General features: G+C 48.0%; 1 protein-coding gene across 2 annotated transcripts in view; it reads left to right on the top strand.

Moving 5' to 3' along the window:
• Elapor1 (endosome-lysosome associated apoptosis and autophagy regulator 1) overlaps positions 1-15454 on the top strand; it is a 78135-nt gene that overhangs the window by 18292 nt on the left and 44389 nt on the right. The window lies entirely within an intron of this gene.

Consider the following 15454-nt stretch of genomic DNA (forward strand, 5'->3'; position numbering starts at 1 on the left):
TTAAGGAACTGTCTCTGGCACTCTTGTCTCCCTTCCCTCTGTTTCAAGAATGGTGCTGTGTGGGGTCTAGGGTGTAGCTCAGGCAGAACGGCAGAGTTACCAAGGTGCAGGTTGGATTCATCTCCAGCTGTGGGCGGGGGGGGGGGGGGGTGTTGAGGGTAAATCCTGCACGATGGCACCTGTAATCCCAGCACTTGGGAAGGAGAGGTAAGAGGATCAGGAATTTCAGGACAGCCTGAGGCCAGCTGGGCTTGAATGAGAACGGCTGAACGTAGAGGAGTAATGTATTTCCTGTGTGAAAATGGCTGTGGGGGTGGGCGTGCAATGTAGCTGGTTAAATGCTCGCCTAGTCTACACAAAGCCCTGGGTTAGATCCTGGCTTTGCATAAACTGCAAACTGCGTGACTTGGCTCCTGCCTAAGATCCCAGCATTAAGAAGCAGAGGCAGCAAGATGACAAGTTCAAGGTCATCTCTGGTTGCGTGGAATACCTGAAACCCTGTTTCAATACAGGTGTAATCAATTTAATTTTTTTTTTTTTTTTTTTTGGATTTTTCGAGACAGGGTTTCTCCGTAGCTTTTTTTGGTTCCTGTCCTGGAACTAGCTCTTGTAGACCAGGCTGGCCTCTAACTCACAGAGATCAGCCTGCCTCTGCCTCCCGAGTGCTGGGATTAAAGGCATGCTCCATCACCGCCCGGCATCAATTTAATTTTTAAAGGCAGTGGTTGGGGGAGGAAGGAAAGTTTCTGGAAATGCTGCAATTGCTTATGATACTCAAAAGGCAAACAGGACCATGCCCGCCCTCCATGCCCACTGTCCACTCCAAGCAGATAACATTCCAGGTCCTCTTGCCTCCATCTCTGAATATTTGGGCTACAGGCATACAGGCCACTATGCTTGGCTCTGCTTTGATCTTTTCATTTTTTACTTTTTTTTCCATCTAAGAAGCCATCATTAAATTTCACAGCGCAGGACCAAGAACCATGCTTTTCTTTGTCTAGATAGAAAACGTGATACGTGAACATTGTGGCGAGGGCAACCATGTCCTCCAAATAGTTTCTTTCTTTCCTTCCTTCCTTCCTTCCTTCCTTCCTTTTTCTTTTGAGACAGGGTTTCTCTGTGTAGCCCTGACTGGCCTTAAACTCACAAAGATCCACCTGCCTCTCCCCCCCTGAGTGCTGGGATTAAAAGCGTGTGCCTCCACTGCCCAGCTTCTCCAAATTTTTCTCCGTAGCGTGGAGTATCCATAGTGTACCCCAGTGTTGCCTGATCTAGAAACAGGGCCTTTGCACATGAAATCCAGATAAGAACATGAGGGTGGGGCTTAATCTGACTACTGTTCTTAAGAAGGGTTTGGGAAATTTGGATTTAGGGGTACGCAGAAGTGAAAATGCCAGGTAAATCGGATTTCAGCAAAGTATGGTAGCACCTGTCTGTAACCCTAGCATTCAGAAAGCTGAGGCAGGGGGATCATCAATTCTAAACCAGTCTAAACTAGACACTGACTCAGAAAATCCAAAACAAAATAGTACACTGTAACAAACCAAGGAGCATCCCAGATCGCTGGTGGTCCCCACAAGTTAGGACAGGACCATAGAACATATTCTCCCTGTCTGCCTTCAGGGCTCTCTCCTGCTGAGCCCTTGATTTCCAGTTGGTATTCCTGAACTGTGAGGCAGCAAAAGTGTGGTTTAAGGCCACCCAGATGGTGTGATGTCCCAGCAGCTCTGGCCGACTACCACAGGCTTGGTGAGGTGTAACGGTGTGTGTACCATTTGTAGGGTGCCCTGAAGAGAGGTTGGCAAGGGTGTGTGTGTGTGTGTGTGTGTGTGTGTGTGTGTGTGTGTAAATACATGGAGGGCAGAGGACAACCTCAGGTGCTGTCCCCTCAGGCAGTACCCACTGTTTTGTTGCTTTTGTTGTTGCTGTTGAGAGAGTGTTTCTCACTGGCCGGGAACTTGACAAGTTGGTTCTACCCGTTGGCCTTCAGCGCCCTGGATCCACCAGTCTTTGTCCCCTGGGGCTGGGATAACAACACAGGCTGCCAAACTCTTCTGAAGCGAATCTTGCAAGGCCAGCCCTTATCAGCTGAGCACCCTGTCTAGCCCAGTTGCCATGTATCTCCTTATTGTTTGCAGTGGATTAATCAATTAGTTCTCGTGGTTCTGAGGAGCTAACGCAGGGCCTTCCATAGGCCAAGCAAGAGCTCTGTTTCTGAACAGCACCCCCGCTCAGTCCTCGAAATATTTTAATCCCTTAGAACAGTGGTCCTCAACCTTCCTAAAGCTGCGACCCTTTAAATCAGTTCCTCATGCTGTGATGACCCCTAACTGTAAAATTATTTCCTTGCTGCTCCATAGCTTCTAATTTTGCTACTGTTATGAATCATAATATGAATATCTGGTCCGTGACCCTGTAGAGGTCACGACCCACAGGTTGAGAACCACTGTCATGGAAGTCACAATGTTAGCCATCTGTGGTGTAACAGGGACGTCTGTCCTGGGTCAGAGTGGGTTAAAGGCCTCAGCCAGTTCCAAAGCCGTAAGAAATGTTTCAAAATATCCCTGGAGCGTCTGATGTTCAGAAACAGGAGCCCACGACAGCTCTGTTTCAGCAGGCATGACCCGGAAGCAGCAAGCCAATATGGCAACTGTCTATTGCTGCTGGAGTGTTGTGGAGGGCAGCGCTCTCCTTGTCTTGAGGTATCTGGGCCAGCATCAGGAAGGGGTGGGAACGGGGCCAACGTGGGCTGGTGGGATGTGAGGAGTGAGACATTAAGCAGGGCGTGCTGCAGAGTTGGGGTGGGGCTGGGAGTCGGGGTAGGGTGGGGTGGCATACAGTGTTCTCTTCTGATGCCGTCACCAAAGGCCAGTTAGAAACCTGAGTCTCTCTGGGGGGGGGGGAGGGCAAATGGTAAACATCTGATTTTTTTTTTTTAAAGCAGGGAATATTTCCATATAGCAACAAAGTCAAAGTACAAATGCAACATGAGAGATGGGTCCTTTCTTTTTCTTTTCTTTTTGGTTCAAGACAGGGTTTCTCTGTGGCTTTGAAGCCTGCCCTGGAGCTAGCTCTTGTAGACCAGGCTGGCCTTGAACTCACAGAGATCCGCCTGCCTCTGCCTCCCGAGTGCTGGGATTAAAGACGTGCATCACCACCGCCCGGCTCAATTTTCCCTTTAAAGATACCCTGGTGGGGGTGCACCCCTCACGGTCCTGAGTTCCTTGCTCATGCTCCGTCTCCTTCTGCTCCTGATTTGGACCTTGAGATTTCAGTCCTGTGCTCCAATGTGGGTCTCTGTCTCTGTCTCCTTCCATCGCTTGCTGAAGGTTAATATTCAGGAGGATGCCTATATGTTTTTCTTTGGGTTCTCCTTATTTAGCTTCTCTAGGATCACTAATTATAGGCTCAATATCCTTGGTTTATGGCTAGAAACCAAATATGAGTGAGTACATCCCATGTTCCTCTTTTTGTATCTGGCTTACCTCACTCAGGATAGTGTTTTCTATTTCCATCCATTTGTATGCAAAATTCAAGAAGTCCTTGTTTCTTACTGCTGAGTAGTACTCTAATATGTATATATTCCATACTTTCTTCATCCATTCTTCCATTGAAGGGCATCTAGGTTGTTTCCAGGTTCTGGCTATCACAAACAATGCTGCTATGAACATTGTAGAGCATATACTTTTGTTGTATGATAACTGGGAACTCACCAAGACCAGCTGGCCTGGGTCTGGAAAAGCCTGGGATAAAACCGGACTCTCTGAACATAGCAGACAATGAGGACTACTGAGAACTCAAGAACAATGGCAATGGGTTTCTGATCCTACTGCACGCACTGGTTTTGTGGGAGCCTAGGCAGTTTGGATGCTCAACTTACTAGACCTGGATGGAGGTGGGGGTTCCTTGGACTTCCCACAGAGCAGGGAACCCTGATTGCTTTTCGGGCTGAGGTGGGGGGTACTTAATTGGGGGAAGGGGAGGGAAATGGGAGGCGGTGGCGGGGAAGAGACAGAAATCTTTAATAAATAAATAAATTAAAAAATTAAAAAAAAAAGATACCCTGGTGGGCCAGAGCCATCTGAGAAGAGCAGGGCAGGCAGGGTCAGCTCAGGGTCAGCTGCTCCCTGGGCTGGTAAAATGCTGCTTCAGTAGAGTGCTGTCCCCCTATTCCCCCAGCTCTAAAAATTCTGCTAAAGAATCTTCTCTCTGCAGGAGGCATTATATGCTTTTTTTAAAAAACTTAGTATAAATGAAGTTTTTGAACATTTATATGAAGAAAAATAATTTGGAGATAGAGTTTTATGTAGCCCAGGCTGTCCTTAGACTCACTAAGTAGCAGAGGATACTTTGACCTTGGGATCCTCCTGCCTCCACCTCCCAAGTGCTGAGATTATAGGTGTGTGACCACCATGTCTGGTTTATGTGCCGCTAGGGATCAAACCCAAATTTGTTCCTCGGTTCCTCGGACAAATGACACAGAGTATTAAGTTATTTCAGAGTGATTTATCAGGCTATAAAAAGACACAGAGGGAACATGATCGCACACAGCAGAGTGGAGGAGCCGCTCTGGAAAGGGTTACACCCTGTGGCGCCATCTCTGTGACCAGAATAGGCAAGGCTATGATGCTAGGATGGACTGGTGGTTGCCAGGGAGGACACACTGTATAATGCAGCGTCACGTATGCGATACTATGTAATGGACACAGAACATTTACACATTTGCCCAAAGCCATAGAACGTAAGAGGTCCACAGTGGACCGGAGTGGGAAGGAAACATCCATCACTTCGTCTGCTTTGGTTGGAGTCCAGGGAGCGCCCAGAAAGTCCGTTTTCTTCTCAGTTTTGAGAACTTATAATTGTTTGCTTGCTTGTGGTTGGCTTTGTTTTTATTATTGTTTTATTTGGGGCTTTGTTGTTTCATTTGTTTATGAGACAAGGTTTCACTTCTTAGTCCTGGCTGGTCAGGAATTCACAGAGACCCACCTGCCTCTGCCCCTCTGAGGGCTGGGATCAAAGGTGTGCACACCCAGCCCTGCCGACAGGGTCTTACAGACTCCAGACTAGCCTCAGACTCCCCGTCAGATACAAGGTGACCTTGAACTTCTGATCTTTCTTTCTTTACCTTTTCAGGCACGCACCATCACACTGGTGGTTGAACCTGGGTCCTTCTTCCTTCCAGGCAAACAATCTGCCAAGCTATATCCTCAGCCCTGAGAACCCATGATTGATTTAAAAAACAAAATGGTTTTTTTTTTTTTTTTTTTGTTTTTTCGAGACAGGGTTTCTCTGTGGCTTTGGAGCCTGTCCTGGAACTAGCTCTATAGACCAGGCTGGTCTCGAACTCACAGAGATCCGCCTGCCTCTGCCTCCCGAGTGCTGGGATTAAAGGCGTGCGCCACCATCGCCCGACCCAAAATGGTTTTTAAGAAAAAGAAAAAGAAAAGAAAAAAAAGAAAGAAAGAAAAGAAAAGAAAGAAAGAAAAGGTTTTGAGAATTTCGGACTCTTGAAAACACATTACTGGTATCCTCCGGGTTCTACGGTCTGTAGAATAGTTTTCTAGGAGACTGTGGAGCTATAGCGGCTGGGAGGTATTTGTTATACCCATAGTGGAATTAAAGCCCTGTCCTCTGACTTATATCTGGAAGCGTGTGTCCTCCAGGCTGAAGTCCTCTGTCTCAAACAGCTGACGTGCAGACGGGCCATGTCCTCGGACAGGTTTGCATGAGCGAGGCGCTCGTTGGCCTGGTTGTCTTGTGCTTGGCTAAGAGCTCAGGTGAAAACAATCCCATGGAACACGTTGCTCTCATTAAAAAGCAAGCAACATGCATCTTTGAAATCCAGTCCCACAGAGCCCTGCCTCCTAGACAGATGTGCGCCCTCCTCCCACCCATCAGAAAACGGTAGGATTATCTAAAGGGACATTTTGTTTCTTGGTGACAAAGCCTTTCTTTTCAAGCCCAGGGATATTCGTGGCCAACCCTGAAAAGCCCCCTGCACCTGACACCTGGCCGCAGTTACAGGGCAGCAGGAACGTCAGCAGCGGCCTTTGTCTTTGGGAGATTAGCTTTGGGGAGTTGTTGAGGGGAAAACATTGGGGAAAGGACAGATGTTATTCCATATGCATGAGAAGACAGATTAAATGAGAGGGTGCGTCAGGGCAGGGAGAGGCAGTCAGGCAGGTCATCGCCGACAGATAGCAATGCCAAGGGCTCCTTAACTCGCTTCTGCTCTCTGACAGGGAGCCCAAGTGCTCGCTAAGGACCCCCTCTGGCAGGTCCTAGCATTCGCAGGTTTTTGTTTTTGTTTTATGTACTGGAAGGTTGAACTTAAGGCTGTACATGCTGCGTGGGCAAGGACTCTATGACCCCTGAGCTTCGTCCCCCTTCACCTGCTTTGTAAAACTCAGACTCCAAGACCTTTCCCGAACAGGTTCTTAGAGTCATCCTGAGAGGTGGGTGTTGTCGCCCAGATCTGGGGGTGTGAAGTGGATTGTTTTGTCCTCTTAGCAAAGTGTGACATACTCTATGTACAGACCAGGGAGCTCTGATGCCCACAAGCCTGCAGGGTGGATTGGGAGGCCAAGAGTAGGGTCCAGACCCCTGGGCTTCAGTTCCATCCCCCTGCATAGCTCGAGATGTTCATTCAGCCATTGACAAATCCTATGGCCAGCTTCTACGTCTGACGCTATTCTGGCACATGCTACATCTGTGAACAAAATACACGGCCGTGTCCAGTGGAGCTCACAGCTGATCTGGCATGAAGGTGAGGCAATGGATAACTAGGTTATAAAATGTGTTTGAAGGTAGTAAGTCCTTGGGGCTAAAAATCACTCTGGATTCGAGGGAGCGATATAGTTCAGTCAGCTCCAGGTGAGGGGTCTGTCACTGTCAATAGGAAAGCCAGACAGCAGGAATATAATTAGCAAGACTTCAGCAGGGCTGTGGGGGCAAAAGATGCATGGGGTGCCAGGACCCAGCCAACTGCCCATCAACCAGTGCCTACTTTACAAGACTGCTCAGTGTCTCCCAGAAGCCAAGGCTGTGCTCCAGACAGACAGTCAATGCTACAGACAGTCGGATAGTGGGGACAGTGTCCAGCCTGGCTCAGGGCATGGTAGAGCCCAATACTTGCTTTGTGTAGTGTGTCCCTGGGATGAGTGAGAGGGGTCTCTTTTGGGTTTGGGTCAAAGGAGAAGCCGGAAGTCAAGAGTAGAAAGGAGCATTGCTAAGAAGCAGCAATCCGAGATCAGTATTCTCCTAGACTCCTTAACTGGGATTCCCAGTACTCCTGGCACCATGTTGCTAGGTAACCTCCCATGGTAGAGGACAGCTGGCTGGGACCAGGCAGCTCGAGGCTTGTTGCCTGGTGGCTGCTGGGTCTGGTGCCTGCTCTAAGGGGAGGAGGAAACAAGTGGCCACCCAGGGCACTCAGAGAAAAACTCTAGGACATCCTTAATCCCGAGACTCTCCTTTGGTGCCCAACATTCAAGGAGAGATTCAGGTAGTCTGGGATGAGATGAGGCTCAGTTGGTAGCATGTTTGCCTAGCATGCTTGAAACTGGCTTTGATCCAGCACCACATAAAACCAAGCACGGGCTGGGTGGTGGTGGCGCACGCCTTTAATCCCAGCACTCCAGAAGCAGAGACAGGCGGATCTCTGTGAGTTCGAGGCCAGCCTGGTCTACAAGAGCTAGTTCCAGGACAAGCTCCAAAGCTACAGAGAAACCCTGTCTTGAAACCACCACACACACACACACAACACCGCCAAAACAAAACAAAACAAACACAGGGCCGGTGACATGGTTTAAAGGATAAAGACTCTTGCTTCCAAGCCTGACAGCCTGAATTTAACCCCTGAGACCTACACAGTCGAAGGAGAGAAACTGGCTTCCTCAAGTTCTCCAACCTCCGTATGCACTGCATGGCAGATAGGCACTCCCACCCCACATATGCATATACACATATACACAGATAGAAATGTAAGATATAATTAAGAAACGGGCAGGGGGCTGGAGAGATGGCTCAGTGGTTAAGAACACTGGCTGCTCTTCCAGAGGTCGTGAGTTCAATTCCCAGCAACCACATGGTGGCTCACAACCATCTGTAATGAGGTCTGGTGCCCTCTTCCTGCATGTGAGCATACATGTCGGCAGAATGTTGTATACATAATAAATAAATAAATCTAAAGAAAGGAAGGAAGGGAGGGAGGGAGGGAGGGGAGGGAGGGAGGGAGGGAGGGAGGGAGGGAGGGAGGGATGTGCCTGTAATCCCAACACTTGGGAAGTGGAACCAGGAGGGTTAGAACTGAGTCCATGGTCAGCCCAGGCGGGCACTTTAATGGTTCTGAGGGGTGAAACTTTCAGTGTAAACAAAATTTCACCTAAGAAGTATAAACATGTAACTCCGTTAAGAGCACAGCTTTCTTCTTCTCTTTGATGGGGCAGTCTTTCTAAACCCTTGGGCTCTGGGGCACAATTTGAAAATTTCTTGGTTGAAGTATTATAGCCTGAGTTTAGTGAAATATTAAATGACCTCCGGCTGCTAAGCCATTGTGACAGGTTTCATGTTTTTCTGGGTAAAGAGGAAACAGTTATAAAGTTAATGAAAAGTATAGACCTACTGCCCAGAAAAACATAAGTGGTTTAATTCTGCATCCCGTGGCACACAGAAAGTAGTCTATAAACCGCAAGCTAACAACCATTATCTTGCAGGAAATTTGTTTATCAAATGGGATAAAGTTTGTTATTTTTTATTCCTTTATTTATTTTATTTTATTTTCTTGTTTTTGTTTTTTTGGTTTTTCGAGACAGGGTTTCTCTGTAGTTTTTGGTGCCTGTCCTGGAACTAGCTCTTGTAGACCAGGCTGGCCTCGAACTCACAGACATCCGCCTGCCTCTGCCTCCCGAGTGCTGAGATTAAAGGCGTGCGCCACCACCGCCCGGCCAGTCCTTTATTTATTTTATATACATGAATATTTTGCCTGCACGTATTTCTGTGTACAGTGTTTGTGACTGTCACCCTCTGAGATCAGAAGGGCATCAGACACCCCCCCCCCGGAACTGAAGTTATAGATGGTTTTGGGGCACCATGTGGGTGCTGGGAATCGATTCCTCTGAGCCCAATACTTCAGATAATACTTAGAACACTGAGGTCTGAAAGAGGGAGGTGATGTAGAGACCACCTGTCTATCAAACACTATGTAGGACTGTTCTGATGAGCAGACAGAGTACCAGAAGGCCGGGACTGATGTGTCAGTCAGTGGTCCTAAAAGGATAAGGATGGGAGGCAGGAGGCAAAAGCGGACGTGGCTGCCCCCCCCCCCCATTTCCAGTTAGATAAGCTGGAGAGCAATAGGAAAGCTCCTCCCACCACTGACTTTATAACAGATGAGGGAGTTAAGGGTGTCACGCTCCAGAGCCTCAACCCATGCATGCACCACAACTCAAGCTGAGAAATCCCAGCGCTAAAAGAATAAAGAATGCCCGCTCACGAAAACATCCAGCTGGGGCTGTGCCTGGAAGTCTCGTGTAATGGGGACTGAGGTTTCAAACTGTGACATTTCTTTGAGCAGAGAATAAGCAGAGTAGAGCTTATTCCTGTTTTTAAGTGAAGGGCAAGTCCTCCTAACAGAGGAGGGGGGGGGGAGGGGAACCAAAGGCTTCCCATACCTGGCCTTAATCCACGGGCTCTGCTCCAGTCTCAGAGGTGCTTTCTGAGCCAAGAAGCCTCTACCCATTGACCTGTGTCCCCAGCTCATTGGCACTTGACACCTGAAACAGCTTAATCTCCAAAAGGAGACATTATCTCCAGAGGAACTGCTTTTCAGGGACTCTGAGAGGAGAAGGAGGGGGTGAGCCCGTGCGTGCGTGGGGCAGGGTGGGAAGTGTCCTTCTCCAGAACCCAAGGCATTAGTCACACTTAAGAACCTGTTCTTGAGACTCGCCCCTCCCAGCCGAGACAAACCCTGGCACTGCCGGCCTGCTCCCTGGGGTGACTGGGAGTCAGACTCCTGCCTGGTTCTGGCTTCTCCCTGGGGGTCGGGGAGACAGGAGTTAGCCCTCGTCCACCAGCAACCTCTCAGAAGCTGTTAATGGTTTATCCAATGACATTCATCCACTAAAATGATGTGGCTGAGATGTGTGGGTCGCAGCTGTGTGTCCATTTTACTGTAAATGAATGGGAGGCTCCGAGGAGAGCCTCCAGTGGGGGCAGGGAGTAGAAGCTCATGGGAAGTGGGGAAGCAAGAACGGCAGGAAGGGGGGGGGGCAAATTAAAGCAGGACAATGGGCACACAGGGCCCGCTGTGTTATTTTGATATTTGGAAATCATATTTAAAAACCTGGCATGGTGGCATACATCCATATTTCTTTCTCTAGGAAGCAGGAGGTAGGCATTCGATGAGTTTAATGCCAGCCTAGGCTACATAGCAAGACCTTGTTTCAAAAAAAAAATTATGTAGCCGGGTGGTGGTGGCGCACGCCTTTAATCCCAGCACTCGGGAGGCAGAGGCAGGCGGATCTCTGTGAGTTCGAGACCAGCCTGGTCTACAAGAGCTAGTTCCAGGACAGGCTCCAAAACCACAGAGAAACCCTGTCTCAAAAAACCAAAAAAAAAAAAAAAAAATTATAGACATAAATGTGAATCTTAAGTTTTCACAGCTTCAGGTACAGCACAAGTTTAAGGCTAGCCTGGGCTACATAAGACACGGTCTCACAAAACAATAAACAACAACAACAACAAACTTTTAAAGACCAGGCATGTTTGTTCTCTCCTGTATGTTTCTTTTCATTTATTTATCTATCTATTTATTAAAAATTTCCACCTCCTCCCTTCCTTCCATTTCCCTCCCCCCTCCCCCTCCCTCCTCCCTCTTCAGTCCTAAGAGAAGTCTTGAACCAGAGTCATAAAGAAACCCATTGTCTTAAAACTGATTGTTCCAGTCCAGGCGATGGTGGCGCATGCCTTTAATCCCAGCACTCGGGAGGCAGAGGCAGGTGGATCTCTGTGAGTTCGAGACCAGCCTGGTCTACAGAGCTAGTTCCGGGACAGGCTCCAAAGCCACAGAGAAACCCTGTCTCGAAAAAGCAAAAAAAAAAAAAAAAAAAAACAAAAACCTGATTGTTCCACTGCTGGGAATCTACCCAAAGAAAACAACACAAGAGACACAGGAAACATCATTGGAGTTCAATATAAAACAGAGAAAGCTTGAATGAAACCCAGTATCCAACAATAGAAGAACAGTTAAAGAAGTCGTGGCGCAATCATTAAAGGCACGGGAAGGCATTCTAAACGACCTGAAAGCCAGCAAAAGAGTCGCAACCCAAACCAGCATAGTGCACGACCTTTTCTTTGTACCTGTTCTTGATCCTAGGGACAAACCCAGGTCTGGACAGGCTCAGCGTCTGCTCTGCCATGGAGCCCCACGCCCCAGCCCTTCACTTTGTTTTAGAAACTTCATACAGAAGACCGGAAATGCAACTCCCAGGTGGAGCATATGCAAGACTCCTGAGTTTAAGCCCCACCACCAACCTCCCCAGCTGCCCCACCCAGCATGCGCAGAAAAATAATCTGGAAAGAGATACAGCGAAATATTAAAACTGATTCTCTCTCAGGCCACCTTTCACCTCGCAGGCAGGGCACATTTGTGGGGGACTTGGCCTGTTGACAGATGACCTACTTCTGGGTCTCCAGCAGGGTCAGTTCTCTTGCTGAGACCAATCGAAAGTCAGCCTTGGCCTAAGGGTCCAAAAATAAAGGAATGCAGTAAAATTGGGTGTGGGATGAGTTATTCTTTCCTTGATGGGCTTATAGCAGATCTATTTTTGAAATTTTTATTACATTCTATCTATCATCTCCCTGTTTTTCTGTTTGTCTACCATGTGTGTACTTGTAAGTACACACGCATGTGTACATGTCTGTGTATGGATGAAGCCAAAGACTGACATTGGCATGTCTTCCTTGGTCTGTCCCCACCTCATTTGTTTGAGAAGGGTCTCTCACGGAACCTGGAGCTCGCTGACACATCTAGATGAGTAGCCAGAAAACCCAGGGACCCTTGTACTCGAGCTCCCCAGTTCTGGGATGATGGGCAGAAACCACCATACCTGGATGATGCGGGTTGTTGGGACTAAACTGAGGTCCTCCTGCTTGCGCTCCAAAGACTTGGCTGATTAAGTTATCTCCCCAGACCCCCTGTCTGCTTTCGGTTCAGCTGTCAAACCAGGCCATCTGGAAGCAACACCCTTGGCAGCACGGCCGGAGGAATGCCCTGGCCGGAAGAAGGCTGGGATAGAATGCCGTGCTGCCAGTGGGTCACCTAGTCTTGTCCCTTCGGTGTTTCCGCCGGCCATCTGTCCCCTCTAGTCTGCGATTGCAGGTGTCATTTCTAGTAGCGAAGCTAAGTGTCTCTGGGGGCCTGCTTGCCACTGCTGGGAAAATGGGGGCAAACAGGAGTGTGCAATGGCAGTTTCGTGTCTTTGTTTTCTGGATGTATTTTATGATCTGTCTCCTCCCCACCTCGTCCTCATCAGCACACATCACAGAGATGTGGAAACCGGGACTCTTTCAGATCCCAGATCTTCAAGGCTCCTAATGCTGAGAGTGTCTCCCTAGAATGCGGAAGTCCCGGCATGTTCCGTATCACCAATATTGCCAGAGTTTGAATATTTTATTTGTAAAGGAGGAACAGAACGTCTGAAAACAAAACATTTTTTAGCACTTAATATTTTTTTGCACAGTTGCAACAAAAACGCTTTAAGAATCTGTGAAGAGCTATTGGGTAAGCCTCAGGGAGACCCTGAGACAGGGGATCGGCCAGTAGGACGCCATGATGCTGTCTTCCGCTGCTTAATCTTGGTGTCTTTTTTAGTTCAGCCAACTGAATGGTAATTGAAAATACATTTTTCCCCTAAAACAATTGGAGCTGTCTCTTGAATTTAGACTTGTAGGAAATCAGGTTTCCATGGGAAGGCCTATTTGACAGAATAACTCAAGAGTCTGGGTATGTTCTCCAGGATAGACAGCATAACGCTTTTGAAATTTAATTCTGAAAACATATAGCTTAGACCGGTCTTGAATTTGCAGTCCTTTCGCCTCAGCTTCCTGAGGGTTGAGATTACAGGTTTGTGCTACCACACACAGTCATAACATTTTTTCCCACTTTAATTACAGCACAGGGTTGGTGAGTTGGCTCAGCAGGTAAAGGTACCTTCAGCCAAACCCGAGGACGTGAGTTCAATCCCTGGGACCCACGTGGTGGTAGGAAAGCCGTCCTCTGGCCTCTAACATGTGTGCATACTGGACACACAAATAAATTAATTATTTAATGTAATTTTAAAGCAGTGTAACCATTTAGTTTCACACATAACCAAGCTTGCCATCTTAGCCATTAGTTTATTTATGTGCACGGGTGTTTTGTGCCACTTTTTAAAAAATATTTATTTATTTATTATGTATACAATATTCTGTCTGTGTGTATGCCTGCAGGCCAGAAGAGGACACCAGACCCCATTACAGATGGTTGTGAGCCACCATGTGGTTGCTGGGAATTGAACTCAGGACCTTTGGAAGAGCATCTCTCCAGCCCCTATTTTGTACCACTTTTGTGCCTGATGCCTGGGGAGACCAGAGCAAGGGACCTGAGCCTCTAGAGCTGGAGTTATGATGGCTGCAAGCTGCATCTGGGTGCTGGGGATCACACCCAGATCCTGTGGAAGAGCAGGAAGAAACTAGTGCTCTTACCCGCCAGGTCATTTCTCCTTGTTTTTCCACGAAGTAATTGAGGCTTAGAGAAGCTGAGCATCCTGAAACGGCAGTGGGGTAGTAGGATTATCTCTTAATTAAGGCAGCCCAAAGAGACCAGATCTCTTATGGGCCCCCCACTGCCTGCACTGTGGACCATACCTTTCTGTCACCAGCTCTTCAGCATCTACTTCCCTAGCTCTTGCGGTGGATGTCAACCATGCAAGGATGCAATCTGTAGATCGCCAACAGTCTCTGAAACATCATGTGCCAACTTAATGATCCTTGTGAAAGGAGAGAAGGAAAAGGGGAAGATGGAAAGAACGGGTTTCCGATTTTGTTAGTTTGCATTAGAGTCTCGTGTAGCTCAGGCTAGCCTCAGATTCCCTATGTAGCTGAGGATGACCTTGAATTTATGCTCCTTCCGTCTCTGCATCCCAAGTTCTGGAATTACAGACTTTTATCACCACACTCAGTATACGCTGTACTGGGGATGGATCCCAGAGCAAAAACTGTTACCAACTGAGTGGCATCTCTAGCTCAGGGAGGACAGATTCCCGTCCAAATACCATCCTGACCTGTCAATGTTTTCTTTTGTCAGTGCATCTGATACCTGGACAAGACCTAAAGATGTTATGTGGCGAAATTCTAAAGCTGGAGATCAGTACAACCCAACAGACAGTCCAACATGACAGTTAGGCAACATGGATTCCTGCTTGAAGGGTCTCCTCTCTTCTTTTTTGAGGGCCCAGGAGCATTACTTGGCTGGGTGGTGGGGGATGAGGCATGGATTGATTAAAGGTCCCCACCCTCATTTCTAAATGCTTTCATTAATTCTCAAAGAACAGGGAATAACCAATCCCTGTCGTGCCTGACACTGAAGTTTAGACATGTGTCATACCTGTGTGTGGAAGGAGGAAGACATTGTGTGCTGGGCAGATTACTGTGTGTGTGTCCTGTGTTAATCTGTGAAGTCTGCTGACTGTACACTTTCAAAAGCAGATGACTAGATCATTGAGATATTGTTGGTTCAGTGGTGAACCATGTCAAATTGATGGAATTAAGGAATGCCTAGGATGTGGGGTTGGAGGGACGGTTCAGCAGTTAAGAGCTCTTGTTGAGCTGGGCGATGGTGGCGCACGCCTTTAATCCCAGGACTCGGGAGGCAGAGGCAGGCAGATCTCTGTGCGTTCGAGGCCAGCCTGGTCTACAAGAGCTAGTTCCAGGACAGGGTCCAAAACCACAGAGAAACCCTGTCTTGAAAAACCAAAAAAAAAAAAAAAAAAAGAGCTCTTGTGCTCTCCCAGGAGTCCTGGGTTCGATTCCCAGTCCCCACATGAACTGCAGTCCCAGGGAAACTGAGGTCTTTGTCTCACTTCTTTGGGCACAGGCTTGCATGTGGTGCAGACGTGCAAGAAGACAAAACAGTTATGCACATAATATTTTAAAAATCTAAAAGAGAAATGCCCAGGACATTAGCGAGGCACACCCTCGAATGGTGTGTCTGTGAAGAAACATCTAGAGAGGATGAGCTGAAGGGAGTACCCACGCGGAATGTGACATCATTAGTCCGTGGGCTGGGGTCATTGACCGAATAAGGGAAAGGAGAAACCAACCCAGACGAGGGGTGGCATTCCCTTTCCTCCACTTTCTAGCCCACTGAAATGGGAGCAAACCGTCTCACTTCCCCACTGCCACATCTCCCCCGCCA

Source organism: Microtus oregoni, unplaced genomic scaffold (genome assembly GCF_018167655.1).
Source record: "Microtus oregoni isolate MIOR12 unplaced genomic scaffold, Mior012 000000F_ref0000247, whole genome shotgun sequence".
Lineage (NCBI taxonomy): Eukaryota > Metazoa > Chordata > Mammalia > Rodentia > Cricetidae > Microtus > Microtus oregoni.